The sequence below is a fragment of the Triticum dicoccoides genome, chromosome 4A, assembly GCF_002162155.2.
Source record: "Triticum dicoccoides isolate Atlit2015 ecotype Zavitan chromosome 4A, WEW_v2.0, whole genome shotgun sequence".
Lineage (NCBI taxonomy): Eukaryota > Viridiplantae > Streptophyta > Magnoliopsida > Poales > Poaceae > Triticum > Triticum dicoccoides.
In genome coordinates, this window is record NC_041386.1 from 712221911 (window position 1) to 712235213 (window position 13303).

The 13303-nt window shown below is 46.1% G+C and overlaps 1 pseudogene; it reads right to left on the reverse strand.

Moving 5' to 3' along the window:
* Positions 1-5752: 5752 nt before the first annotated feature.
* LOC119284201 overlaps positions 5753-13303 on the reverse strand; it is a 15525-nt pseudogene continuing 7974 nt past the window's right edge.

The window sequence follows — 13303 nt, forward strand, 5'->3', positions numbered from 1 at the left end:
AAAAAGATAGTAGCTAATCTAAAGTCATCTAGTCAGATACTAACTCATTAGTTCCTCTTAAAAAATTAAAGATATTAGTTCTTCATCCTTTGAATAGTACCTCATATCTTCTTCCGCCTAGAAAACATGCCCATACGTTGCAACCAGAGAAAATAATATCACACACCTTCTCACGGGGCTACAGCCTCTATTTCAACATGGCATCTTTTAAAAAAAAATAGTAGCTAATGTAAAGTCATTTAGTATACTAACTCGTTAGGTCCTCCTAAAAAATTAAGATATTAGTTCTTCATCATTTGAATAGTACCTTCTATCTTCTTCTGCCTAATGTCTACCCCTTTTGCTAGTATCGTGAATATAAATCTCCTACAAATCAAATTACACAGGTAAAAGATTAAAATGACAAAACGATCATGCTACTGGATGAGTTGAATTACCAAAAAATCTGGGGAGAACTATTACAACAGTGAAGCTATTCTCATTATTCATTCTTAACTCAGATACCAAAACTCTGCACAATAATGTAAATCTGTGTCTTCTTTTAATTACAGATACACAATAATTTAATCTGTTATTTAGTACAATATATCTCTTTTTTTCGGGCAAAAAAAGATATATTGTACTAAATAACAGATTAAATTATTGTGACCATTTTCTTCTAAAGAAAAAAGAAAAGAAAATGTGGCAACATGCATGCATTGTTTTTTAGAGGAAGCATGCATGCATTTGTTGCTCACCTCGTCCATCCCATGATAAGAAACATAATGGTCTCCGCGATGAATGACAATGTGGCAAACTTGTGCCTGCAGCTATATAATTTATTAAGCAGGGCATGCTTTGCATCAAAAGAGGTAACCGATATATATTAAAAATAACTTAACATTTGCATTGTACAGTAATAGCTCCATGACTTTATAAAAAAAAGTATCAGCTAGTTGTCGTGATTTGGGAGGTCTGTGTTATGCATACTGGAAGAAGACCATGCTGCAAAAGACACGGTCAAAATTCCACTTCGGCCAACCAAAATGAACGTTTCCTCTCGGAGCACTTCTTTGCCGTCTCCGGTTTAGACGAAACCAACCGCTGTTCTTGTGCGGATGATGCTGCGTTCATCCCTGATGGCTGAGGAGGCGCAGGTGCCGCTGACACTGATTGGATGTGTGCGTAAACGGGAGAAACAACAACACCCTTGCTAGTACCTCGCTCGCCGCTGACCCGCCGGGCAGCAGCGTCGGGAGGAAGGGCCGGTGCCGGGGCTTGCTGGTGTGGGCTTTCATCGCCGTCAGCCTCGGCGAGCAGCCACAGTGGCTCGGCTCTCTCTCTCTCTCCCCAACCTCGCCCCGCTTGCGCCGCCTATCTTCTCGCCGCCACTTCGTCAAGGACGCCGGTCTCCTCGAGCTCCCTGCCATGCCATTCGGGCCATGACCGCCGCCGCCAGCGTTCCTCTGCTCCAACCAATCAATCGCTCAGATCGAGCTGAGCCGCCTGCCTCGTCCCGCCATTGCTGCCCCGCAATCACAGCATGTGCACCCGTTGCATCTTGCATGCCCCTCCCTTTTCTCGATTCATTCCTTCCTTCCCTCCTTTGCTTTTGGGGTCCTCGAGGCTTGCTGATAGTCAACTTCAAAACGTATATAAACCAATGAAACTTGGAGTAAAGAATCGAGGTGGGACTATTCCACGGTGAACCCAGTTGAGTTGCAAAGCTGTGCGTGTCTCAGTAGGTTCTTGCCTTCTTCACCAGATCGGAGCTTCTTGGGATCGAACTCCAATCGAGATCAATTTTTGTTTCGCTGATCAATTCTTCCAACGAACAAGGGAAAAGAAAGGCAGGCCCAGCTCGACCCATCTGGCCCATAACGTGCCGGAAAGAAAAATCGGACATGTACGTTATTTTAGTACCACCTCGTTAGCGGCTTGTGCAAACTGAAAGCGTAAAATCACGGAAAGAAGCGTATTGTGACGGTGAACCCACGAAGTCAATCCGTGCTTTATTATTAGGGAAAGATAATAAAGCACGGATTGGCTTTGTCTGTTTCACCGTCACAATACGCTTTCTTATCATGTCATAATACGCTTTTAAGATTTGTATAAACAAAATCGTAATATAAACGAGGTGATACTAATCTTGGTGCGCACGTCAGTTCCTTCCGTCGCTCGGATGGGGCTGGCTTGGCGGGTCGTGGACCAGAGAGAAGAAGAGAGAGGGGCCAGAGAGAGAGAGAGAGAAGAGAAGGCGCGGGAGGCTGGGCGCGGACGGACGAGGAGAGGAGCCAGGGAGGAAAAGGGGGTGCCTGACTGCGCAGGAGATCGGCCTCCTGAAGGGCGCGGATCCTCGGATTACAGGCGGAGGCGTCTGGAGGATCGGAACGGTGTGCAAGAACTAACAGGAGGGAGTCCAGAGCAGAGGACCAGCGGAGGCGGGGGCCGTCCATAGCCGCGTGCAGCAGAGCCAGCGGCTCGGGCGAGCTGCGGGAGGGCGCTAGGAGTGGCAGAGCAGCGGCGCGAGGAACGACGCGATGGTGGCGCGGTCTGCCTCGCCGTCCAGAGCGGGGGAAGATGGCGGCACTGGCTGGACTAGCAGTCGCTGGCGCTGGCGGGACTAGCAGAGGCGTCTCTCGAGGGGAACGAGGGAGAGTGGGATCCAGGAGGAGGACGAGGGGATTGGATAGATGGGCCGCTGGTGGCCCGATTGCAGAGCAGACCGAGCTGCTAGGCTACGCTGCTGCTCTTCTTCTTATATTTCTTTTACAAAAAATAAGGATATGAGATAGAGAGGGTTAGGGGATGAATATGTGCAAGGGATAAATTTTGTTTCCTTGATTTTTTTTTGCGGGGATCTTCCTTTAAATATGTGTGACCCAAGAAAATTGGCTGTCGGCATGATTTGGCAATTAGATTCCAAATCATCTGAATTTAATTAAAATGGGTTTGAAATAGGTCTAGGTTTTAGAAGTGTCCAAAACTTATGGAAATTTTGGTGGAGCTTGGGTAAATGCAACAAGAGTCAGTGGCAATGTTTGGAGAGCAAACTTCAAGTAGTAAATGCATAGGATTTGGAGAAGTTTGGAACGGAAAAGGAAAGCACTTAAATTTAAAATATAGAAGGGGGGCTCAGATTAAATTTTGAAGATGTTCATAGTTTTTTAAAAGGTGTGGTATATTAAATGTCACGATGACATGATGCAATGCAAAATTAACATAGATCAAAAATGTAATAATTATACTATGAAAATAAATCTAGAGAACCAGTCTAGATTCATGAAATCACTTTTATGGCCACGTGAAAAAAAATTAGAAAAAGACACCTAAAATCTTGAACCATGTGAGATATTTTTTTCCCATTGCAACGCACGGACTCTTTTGCTATGTATATTTAGACATGAATTATATTGAATCATCAAATATATATAGGCTCCGTTGCAACGCACGGGCCTTTTTGCTATCTTTCCCTAATAATAAAGTACGGATTGACTCCGTGGGTTCACCGTTACAATACGTTTCTTTCCATGAATTTACGCTTTCACTTTCTCTTTCTTCAATACACGTCTATATTTATTTTCTATATCCAAGGTGGTACTAATCTATATATCCGGTGCCGCATTGTTGTTTTTGTCCGCCCCATTTAGGTGATATTTTTTGTCCTATATATGTTGCCCACTTGGAGTCTTTTCGTTCGCAAACACTCCCGGTCTCCCCGCTCGTATTTGTTTCCTACACGAGACACCAATCTCCACAACCCTGGTTGTCGTCTCTAACACTCCAATAAATACGGGCTCATGAAAGAGAAGGCAAAAGGTGGATCCGTTGGTAGAGGTGGACTAGCAGATGGAGCCATCGGACGAGAGGAGGCATACGATGAGGAAAATTCCACAGGGTGCTTTGTCCCTCCTGCCGACCGTGAGCGAAAAGGGTGGAAGAGGAGGGCTAGGCGGCAAACCTTGGGAACAGTTGGGAAGCTAGTCTCAGATCCCCGTGGCGCTTTCTGGCAACACTCGGGACCGTCCGTCGCCTACGTGCTTGCCTAATCTCTCGAGAGAATTAGCAGTTCCCGATTGGAGAGGAGGAAGAAGGGAACACGAGGACGAGACGACCGAGACGTCCGTTGTCTAGTAGCAGACGATGGGTTTGACGAGGACAGCGGCTGTGCTGGTGTGCCGCATGCGTCCGGTAACTGTGTCCAGTGAGCGTGACGTGCGATGCTCGCTCACGTGCACCACTCGGGTGGCAAAGCATGCCGGCCGGCTGCATGCGTCCCCGTCGTCATATGCGTGGCATGTGTCCAGCATGCTGGGTTTGGTGTGCGTAATTATCTGATGGTCTGCTCTCTACACAAGCCATGGTCCTTCGGCATCAAGAACAATATGCATCAGGAAGGAAGCATCCCTGGGGTTTTTTTGTTCGCTTCAGTGCTCTGGTACGCATCTCTAATTGTGTGGTTGCATAGTAGGAGACGAGGGGTTGACTGTGACTTGAACATATGATTTGGTCATATTGGTGTCATTTGCGAACTAAATTGGCTATATTTCTTTGAGTTAAAAGAAGCACGGATTAGATATAGATAATAAACATAGGAAGTAACATGAGGGAGAATTCAGAGTCATAGCTTCAGTTCAGGGTATCGAGCATTACAAATTCTTTTTTTCATGGAATATATTTACATATTCAATTCAAACTCAGGAAGCATCAAACATGTTAATATGAATTCCTCCAAGAAAAGATAAGTGTCTATAATTTTTTTCCTGATAAAAGACGTTTTGATGCGAGTTCCACACAAAAAAATATTTCCTAACTAAAAAATATGAACAGATTATGCTTGCTGCATTATTATTTTTGAATAGATGCTTACTGCAACTATCACACTCAATTGGTTTGCTTGCTGTGACTATTACTTTAGATTTGTTGATATTGCTATTTATTTTATGTTCTACTTTTAAATTTTAGAATGTACCAATAGTTATCTAAAGAATGAATTAACAATAAAGTTAAGCTCTTCGGTCAAATCAATTTACTGGAAATCATACCCATGCATGTCCCGATCAACGATCCATTCATTGTCTTATGGTATAGTTGCTCGACCCGGCCCACTAATAGGAACTGTTGTTTTTTTTCCGTTGCAACGCACAGGCATTTGTGCTAGTTCTATTAATAAAGGAAATATGTATTCTTAGTACGTCAAGCTATTTTATAGAAAACCCCCGGATATTTCTCAAACCCACAGTACATAGTTTTTTAAAATATTCATATATTTTAAACCGTAACTCCAAATTTAACATGTTATATATGGAATTTGGTTAGAAAAATATATAAAATCTGAATATGATGTTATATTTACCTATGAAACATTTAAAAAATACTATTCAGGGTGCAATCTTAATCAACAATGCATTATTCGTCTTTCTTTTATATTGGTACTGATCCGGATTGTGGATGAACATCTCAGCAAAACCAGTATTGGAGACGAAATTGAAGATCACTTGCCTATTTCTTTGTACGTATTAAATCTACATGCAAGCCGTGTTTAAATATAAGACATGTGAAATCTTGAACTTGCGCTTTTGTAGGCAAACACCACCTTTCTTTATTTGGGACGTAACTACAAATACTTAAATTATAGACATTTTTTGTAAATTAAAAGCGCGTGGTACTTTTTTATTCCGTTGCAACACCCTTTTGCTACTATACTAAAATACATGAGGCCTATGCATATTCAAAATATTCTTCTCACATAAAATGTTCCCATGCCGCACGGTCACCGAAGTGCTGAGACCGTGCTAAGACCCACAACCACTACAACATAATTTGCAACCCTGAACAGGATGAGGTTGCGCACGAAAGCACCGACGAGTGGATATTGCTGCATGACGATGCTGCGCCGTCCTCCAGAGCCACATCGCCACAGGTACTTGGATAGCGTGCGGAATGACACCCGAGGGCTGACCAAGTGCGAGACCACGGCTAACAAGATGAAAAGCGCATTTTCTGTGATCCAGTAGGCGATGCCGCGGACCGCTATCGTGCTCGTGACGATGGCCAGGGACGCGTAGAACGCCAGGACCATGCTCACCAGGGACAAACACATGCAGTACAGGGCCGCCGCAAAGGTCTTTCACAACCCGGCGGAGCGCGACGCCATGCCGTAGAGGAGCAGCACCTCCCCTGGCCACGGCGTGCAGGAAGGTCCCGCCGCGGTCGTCCCGGAGCTCGGCGGCGTCTGGGCAGGCCTTGATCAGCGACGCGGTCGTGGCCCATCCCCGCCGCGACATGGAGAGCGGAGAGGCCGCCGGAGTCCCGCATGCGCACCACGCACGGCGGCACGGCGCGTAGGATGGCACCTACGACGGAGAGGTGGTCACGGTGGACGAAGCAAAATAAAGCGGAGTGCTGCCGGTGCCGTCGGCTTGGCTAGCCAGGGATGGGCCACATACATAGCATCCACTCCAATAGCAGCCTCACCATTTCTGACAATGTTCAGATCGATGGTATATGATGTATGAGCCGAGGATTAGCAAATCTGCGTGCACTTTGAGAGAGCCCATGGATCAAGGAGAAGCTCCCTAGCTAGCTAGCTCACCTGAGCCCTGGAAGACGGCGGCGTGCAGAGCATTCTGCGAGCTCAGGCCGGCAGCCGACGTGTTGCCGCACCTGGTCGTTATCGATCTGACAGCTGGCGCCGACCTACTCATCACCACCAAGTAGAGCGCCGACACGCCGGCGTTGTTGACCTCAGAGGCTAGCCCCGGCGCTGCGGAGACCATAGCCTTGACTGCTGCGCCATGGCCGAGCCTCGCCGCCAGATGAAGGGCCGTGTTCCCAGCCTCGTTCTTGCACCACAAGGTGCTGTCGTCTCCGCCCTCGCATGAGAGCCGGACGAGGAGGGACACGGCCTTGCCATGCCCCGCCCTCGCCGCGCAGTGCAGAGGTGTGTCTAGAGTCGAGTTTCGGGAAGAGAGCAAGCTCCTGTCCCCGAAGCTTGCGAGATCATGGATGAGCTTGTCGTGCCCGTGCTCCGCGGCCAGATGAAGGACGCTGTTCCCCTCCGCGTTGACCTGGTGTATGCCTGAAACAATTCAAACGTAATATGGGTTCCGGCTCTACCATGTTTTCGTAATTTATATAAATTTGAATTGAATAAATCAAAGGGTGTGGCTAGGTCGACTGAGACTTAACCAAGTCTATGTCACGTGGACAGTGATATCCCAACCCACCAGGATTTAAGTCCTGGTGCTTGCATTATTGCTGCATCTATTTCAAGATTTCCGCCAATGTGCACTAGTAGAAAAGGGGGCATTGGTCCAGGCCGGGTCAGCCCATTAGTCCCGGTTCAATCCAGAACCGGGACCAATGGTGGCATTGGACCCGGTTCGTGAGCCCCGGGGGCCGGCTGGGCCACGTAGGTCATTGGTCCCGGTTCGTCTGGATCTTTTGGTCCCGGTTGGTGGGATGAACCGGTACCAATGGGCCTCGCTCCTGGCCCACCACCATTGTTCCCGGTTGGTGCCACGAACCAGGACCAAAGGCTGCCCTTTAGTCCCGGTTCGCGCCACCAACCGGGACCAATGAGGTGCCTATATATACCCCCTCGCGTAAGAGCAGAGCACACTGCTCTGTTTTTTCTGGCAGCCGAGGGGGAGAGGGCTCGGTGGTGCTCTAGCTCACCTCCTGTGCACACAAGGTGTTTGATGGAATGCCCGAGCCACACTACTTAAGCTTTCTCCTCTCCAAGCTCGACCTCCAAGCTCCATTTTCCTCAATATTTGTCTAGGTTTAGCGGTCCGTCCCGCCCCGTACCCGTCTTCACCGCCGTCGATCACTCGCGCGGATCTCATCGCCGGCACCACCGTTGTGAGCCTCTTGTTTTTATCTTCTTTCTGAAAGGAAAAATATTCTTACTTGTATGTTTAGATAGATACTTGCGTTATTTTCATACTTTTATTATTGCATCTTATATAGTGCGATGGTTTTGGTATCCGCCCCCGTCGGCCCTCGTCTTGTCTATGATTCGGATGTGGTATATATTATCTTTTCATAACTATTGGTTCATTTATTGTTTATGAAAATTATGCCGACCAACGTGACATAGATTTTATTTATCTAGGAGGTTGTTGAACCGGAAATTCCAACCGACCCTATTGTCGAGATGTTAAATTTAGTTGAAGAAGAAAACAATTTCTTGAAGGAAAAAATAAGAAAAATTGAGGAGGAGAAGATGATATTGGAGTTGCATGTTGCGGATGTCGTTGATGATCACAAGATCAAGATGGATGCAATGCGCTTGAAGATTAGAAAGATTAGAAAATATGCCATTCATACCGAGGCTTGGTATCATTATGCCGTTGGATCAGTTGTTACCTTGGTTGCGATTATGATCGCATTTGTTTTCGCATTGAAATGTTTTACATAGTTTCAATGTATGGTTTAATTAATTTAGATGCTCTGCAGAGCTTTATGTTGTTCTATAATGATTTTCGCTTGAAGATGAGAACTATGTATGTACTTTGGTTTTAATGTGATAATGAACTTCTATTAATTTGGTCACTTATTTATCTATTCATGATGTTCTGTAATGATTTCTGACACACTTAATTATATATAATGCACGCAGATGAACCGGCAATGGATGTATGGTGACATACGCACCTCCGAGTACATTAAGGGCGTGCATGATTTTCTCGAAGTGGCTGAGGCAAACAAGCAGAATGGTTTTATGTGTTGTCCATATCCTATATGTGGGAATATGAAGTCTTACTCTGGCCGGAAAATCCTTCACACCCACCTGCTTTACAAGGGTTTCATGCCACACTATAATGTTTGGACGAGGCACGGAGAAATAGGGGTTCTGATGAAAGACGGCGAAGAAGAAGAGTACGATGACAACTATGTGCCCCCTGAATACGGTGATGTTGAACATCAAAAGGAACCAGATGATGTGCACGATGATGCTGCAACGGGCGAAGCTGCTGCAGATCAAGAGGAACCAGACGATGTGCCCGATGATGATGATCTCCACCGGGTCATTGTCGATGCAAGGACGCAATGCGAAAGTCAAAAGGAGAAGCTGAAGTTCGATCGCATGTTAGAGGATCACAAAAAAGGGTTGTACCCCAATTGCGAAGATGGCAACACAAAGCTCGGTACCGTACTGGAATTGCTGCAGTGGAAGGCAGAGAATGTTGTGCCAGACAAAGGATTTGAGAAGCTACTGAAAATGTTGAAGAAGAAGCTTCCAAAGGATAACGAATTGCCCGACAGTACATACGCAGCAAAGAAGATCGTATGCCCTCTAGGATTGGAGGTGCAGAAGATACATGCATGCCCTAATGACTGCATCCTCTACCGCGGTGCGTACAAGGATCTGAATGCATGCCCGGTATGCGGTGCATTACGGTATAAGATCAGACGAGATGACCCTGGTGATGTTGACGGCGACCCCCCCAGGAAGAGGGTTCCTGCGAAGGTGATGTGGTATGCTCCTATAATACCACGGTTGAAACGTCTGTTCAGAAACGGAGAGCATGCCAAGTTGATGCGATGGCACAGTGAGGACTGTAAGAAAGACAGGGAAGTTGAGAGCACCCGCTGACGGGTCGCAGTGGAGAAAAATCGAGAGAAAGTATTGGGCTGAGTTTGCATGTGACCCAAGGAACGTATGGTTTGCTTTAAGCGTGGATGGCATTAATCCTTTTGGGGAGCAGAGCAGCAATCACAGCACCTGGTCCGTGACTCTATGTATGTATAACCTTCCTCCTTGGATGTGCATGAAGCGGAAGTTCATTATGATGCCAGTTCTCATCCAAGGCCCTAAGCAACCTGGCAACGACATTGATGTGTACCTAAGGCCATTAGTTGAAGAACTTTTACAGCTATGGAATGGAAATGGTGTACGTACGTGGGATGAGCACAAATTGGAGGAATTTGACCTAAAGGTGTTGCTATTCGTGACCATCAACGATTGGCCCGCTCTCAGTAACCTTTCAGGACAAACAAGGGATACCACGCATGCACGCACTGTTTACTTGAAACCAAAAGTATATACCTGGGAAGCTGCAGGAAGAATGTGTACCTGGGTCATCGTCGATTTCTTCCGACCAACCATCAATACCGAAAGAAAGGCAAGCATTTCAAAGGCAAGGCAGATCACCGGAAGAAGCCCGCCATGTGTACCCGTGATCACGTACTTGCTATGGTCAATGATTTAAACGTAATCTTTGGAAAGGGTCCCAGCGCACTAGCTGTTCCGAATGACGCTGGGGGACACACACCCATGTGAAAGAAGAAATCTATATTTTGGGACCTACCTTACTGGAAAGACCTAGAGGTCCGCTCTTCAATTGACGTGATGCACGTGACGAAGAACCTTTGCGTGAACCTGCTAGGCTTCTTGGGCGTGTATGGAAAGACAAAAGATACAGCTGAGGCACGGGAGGACCTGCAACGTCTGTACGAAAAAGACGGCATGCCTCCAAAGCAGTATGAAGGTCCTGCCAACTATGCTCTTACCAAAGAAGAGAAGGAAATCTTCTTTAATGCCTGCTTAGTATGAAGGTCCCGACTGGCTTCTCGTCGAATATAAAGGGAATAATAAATACGGCAGAGAAAAAGTTTCAGAACCTAAAGTCTCATGACTGCCACGTGATTATGACGCAACTGCTTCTGGTTGCATTGAGGGGGCTTCTACCGGAAAACGTCCGATTAGCCATTGTGAAGCTATGTGCATTCCTCAATGCAATCTCTCAGAAGGTGATCGATCCAGAAATCATACCAAGGCTAAGGAGTGATGTGGTGCAATGTCTTGTCAGTTTCGAGCTGGTGTTCCCACCATCGTTCTTCAATATCATGATGCACGTCCTAGTTCATCTAGTCGACGAGATTGTCATTCTGGGCCCCGTATTTCTACACAATATGTACCCCTTTGAGAGGTTCATAAGAGTCCTAAAGAAATATGTCCGTAACCGTGCTAGGCCAGAAGGAGGCATCTCCATGGGCCATCAAACAGAGGATGTCATCGGGTTTTGTGTTGACTTCATTCCTGGCCTTAAGAAGATAGGTCTCCCTAAATCGCGGTATGAGGGGAGACTGACTGGAAAAGGCACGCTTGGAAGGGACTCAATAATATGCAGGGACGGATATTCTTGGTCTCAAGCACGCTACACAGGTCTACAGAACTCTACCTTGGTGACCTCGTATGTCGATGAACACAAGAACAGTCTGCGCTCAAAACACCGGGAGAAGTGCGACGACTGGATTACATGTGAACACATCAGGACTTTCAGCAGTTGGTTGGAAACACGTCTCAGAGGTGACAACACTGTTTGTGATGGTTGTACTTGTTGTCCAGGGGACCATCTTCGACTGTTACGATTTGGAAAGGATACGAGATATATGGGAATACATTTTACATGATTGACCAAGATAAAAAGAGCACCAACCAAAACAGCGGTGTCCGCTTTGATGCAACAACCGAGAGGGGAAAGGACACGTATTATGGTTACATAGTGGACATATGGGAACTTGACTACGGACATGATTTTAAGGTTCCTTTGTTTAAGTGCAAATGGGTCAATCTGTCAGGAGGCGGGGTACAGGTAGACCCACAGTACGGAATGACAACAGTGGATCTGAAAAATCTTGGGTACACTGACGAACCGTTCGTCCTAGCCAATGATGTGGCATAGGTTATCTATGTGAAGGACATGTCTACCAGACCGAGAAAAAGAAAAGATAAGGAAGCGAATACATCATACGATGAGCCAAAGCGCCACATAGTTCTTTCAGGAAAAAGGGACATCGTGGGACTGGGTGGCAAGACAGACATGTCTGAAAATTATGAAAAGTTTCATGAAATTCCTCCCTTCAAAGTCAAGGCTGACCCCAGCATCCTGATAAACGATGAAGATTATCCATGGTTACGGCGCATTAAGCAAATGACACAAGCGAAGAAAAAGTGAAGACTTTCTCCCGCAACTGTTATGATGATACCATGCCAACTTTGTAACAGACGATATTATGATACCATGCCAACTTTCAACTTTCAACTTTTTCAGAGTTCATTTAAAATGCTTTAATGTCTTATGGTTCGGCCCTCGTAAGAAAATAAATAATACAGAAAACAAAACAAAAAACTGAAAAAAAAAATAGCAACAATAAGTATTTTGTTGTAAGTAGAAACAAAATAAAATAAATAAAGCAAAAAGAAAACAAAAAAAGTGTATTCAAATTTGAAAACTAATGGCACTAACAGAAAGTTTATAATTTTTCTAAAACTAAAAGCAAAAAAGAATTAAAAAATAAAGCAAAAAACAAAAGAAAATAAATAATGCAGAAAGCAAAACAAAAAAACTGGAAAAAATTAAAAATAGCAACAATATTTTGTTTTAAGTAGAAACAAAATAAAATAAATAAAGCAAGAAACATAACAAAAAAACAAAAAAAGTGTTTTCAAATTTGAGAACTAATGGCACTAACAGAAAGTTTATAATTTTTCTAAAACTACAAGCAAAATGAATTAAAAAATAAAGCAAAAAAACAAAAAAAAAATGCAGAAAACAAAACAAAAAAAACTGGAAAAAAAATAAAAATAGCAACAATAAGTAAAGAAAAAAGTGCCTCCTACTGGGCCCCCACGGCCTGAATACGACTAGAAACCCACCATGGGCCAGGATTCAGGCCCGCAGGAGGCCTAGTAGGCCCATCAGGCAAAGCAGTAGTAAGTAGGCCCGTAAGCCTGCAGTGGAGAGGAGCTCGAGAGGGGTGCGGCAGTGGGGCTTATAAACCACTGCGCAACCCTCTCAGCTAGCGAGGTGGGACTAAACTTTTGTGTCGCACCGTGCCAGCACACGACCTTTGGTCCCGGTTGGCGCCACCAACCGAGACTAAAGGGGGGCATTGGTACCGGTTCGTGGCACCAACCGGTACCAATGCCCACCCTTTAATCCCGGTTGGTGGCACCAACCGGAACCAAAGGCCGCCGCTTCCCGCCCTTTGGGCTGCTGAAAAAAGGCCTTTGGTCCCGGTTGGTGGCACTAACCAGGACTAAAGGGTGTATTAGTCCCGGTTGGTGCCACGAACCGGGACCAATGCTCCTGATATATATACAGCACTTAGCAGTTTTCAACCAAATCCCCCACTTCTCCCCCGACGCCCCCTGCTCCTCCTCGTCGTCGTCGCCGTCGCCGCCCGACGCCCCTGCTCCACCTTGCCGTCGCCGCTGCCACTGACGCCGTCAGGCTGCTCGCCTTCGCCGTCGCCACCGCCCCTTGTGAGCAGTCCCGCGCACCTGCGCGGCCACCGCGCCGCCGCCCCT